The sequence below is a fragment of the Oncorhynchus nerka genome, linkage group LG11, assembly GCF_034236695.1.
Source record: "Oncorhynchus nerka isolate Pitt River linkage group LG11, Oner_Uvic_2.0, whole genome shotgun sequence".
NCBI classification, from domain to species: domain Eukaryota; kingdom Metazoa; phylum Chordata; class Actinopteri; order Salmoniformes; family Salmonidae; genus Oncorhynchus; species Oncorhynchus nerka.
This window is the reverse complement of record NC_088406.1, coordinates 9,990,348-9,992,453: the sequence shown is the minus strand read 5'-3', so window position 1 is coordinate 9,992,453 and position 2,106 is coordinate 9,990,348.

Below are 2,106 nucleotides of genomic sequence, written 5' to 3'. Positions count from 1 at the left end.
CCCCTAGTCACTACCTGTTGTTATAAACCCCTAGTCACTGTTGTTATAACACCCTAGCCACTACCTGTTGTTATAACCCCTAGTCACTACCTGTTGTTATAACCCCCTAGCCACTACCTGTTCTTATAAACCCCTAGCCACTACCTGTTGTTATAAACCCCTAGTCACTACCTGTTCTTATAAACCCCTAGTCACTACCTGTTGTTATAACACCCTAGCCACTACCTGTTGTTATAACCCCTAGCCACTACCTGTTGTTATAAACCCCTAGTCACTACCTGTTCTTATAATCCCCTAGCCACTACCTGTTGTTATAACCCCTAGTCACTGCCTGTTGTTATAACCCCCTAGCCACTACCTGTTTTTATTTTCCCCTAGTCACTGTTATTATAACCCCCTAGGCACTACCTGTTGTTATAACCCCCTAGCCACTACCTGTTGTTATAAACCCCTAGCCACTACCTGTTGTTATAAACCCCTAGTCACTACCTGTTGTTATAAACCCCTAGTCACTAGCTGTTGTTATGAACCCCTAGTCACTACCTGTTCTTATAAACCCCTAGTCACTGTTGTCACTGTTGTTATAACCCCCTACCTGTTCTTATAAACCCCTAGTCACTGTTGTTATAACCCCCTAGTCACTACCTGTTGTTATGAACCCCTAGTCACTACCTGTTCTTATAAACCCCTAGTCACTGTTGTTATAACCCCCTAGACACTACCTGTTGTTTTAAACCCCTAGTCACTACCTGTTGTTAGGACCCCTAGCCACTACCTGTTGTTATAACCCCCTAGTCACTTCCTGTTGTTATAACCCCCTAGTCACTACCTGTTGTTATAACCCCCTAGTCACTTCCTGTTGTTATAACCCCCTAGCCACTACCTGTTCTTATAAACCCCTAGTCACTACCTGTTGTTATAACCCCCTAGACACTACCTGTTGTTATAACCCCCTAGTCACTTCCTGTTGTTATAACCCCCTAGTCACTTCCTGTTGTTATAACCCCCTAGTCACTTCCTGTTGTTATAACCCCCTAGTCACTGTTGTTATAACCCCCTAGTCACTTCCTGTTGTTATAACCCCCTAGTCACTGTTGTTATAACTCCCTAGTCACTTCCTGTTGTTATAACCCCCTAGTCACTGTTGTTATAACCCCCTAGTCACTTCCTGTTGTTATAACCCCCTAGCCACTACATGTTGTTATAACCCCCTAGTCACTTCCTGTTGTTATAACCCCCTAGCCACTACATGTTGTTATAAAACCCTAGTCCCTACCTATTGTTATAACCACCTAGTCACTACCTGTTGTTATTTTCCCCTAGTCACTGTTGTTATAACACCCTAGCCACTACCTGTTGTTATAAACCCTTAGTAACTGTTGATATAACCCCTAGTCACTTCCTGTTGTTATAACCCCCTAGTCACTTCCTGTTGTTATAACCCCCTAGTAACTTCCTGTTGTTATAACCCCCTAGTCACTTCCTATTGTTATAACCCCCTAGTCACTGTTGTTATAACCCCCTAGTCACTTCCTGTTGTTATAACCCCCTAGCCACTACATGTTGTTATAAAACCCTAGTTACTACCTGTTGTTATTTTCCCCTAGTCACTGTTGTTATAACACCCTAGCCACTACCTGTTGTTATAAACCCTTAGTAACTGTTGATATAACCCCTAGTCACTTCCTGTTGTTATAACCCCCTAGTCACTTCCTGTTGTTATAACCCCCTAGTAACTTCCTGTTGTTATAACCCCCTAGTCACTTCCTATTGTTATAACCCCCTAGTCACTGTTGTTATAACCCCCTAGTCACTTCCTGTTGTTATAACCCCCTAGCCACTACATGTTGTTATAAAACCCTAGTTACTACCTGTTGTTATTTCCCCTAGTCACTGTTGATATAACCCCTAGTTACTACCTGTTGTTATAACCCCCTAGTCACTACCTGTTGTTATTTTCCCCTAGTCACTGTTGATATAACCCCTAGTTACTACCTGTTGTTATAACCCCTAGTCACTGTTGTTATAAACCCCTAGTCACTGTTGTTATAACCCCCTAGTCACTGTTGTCATAACCCCCTAGTCACTGTTGTTATAACCCCCTAG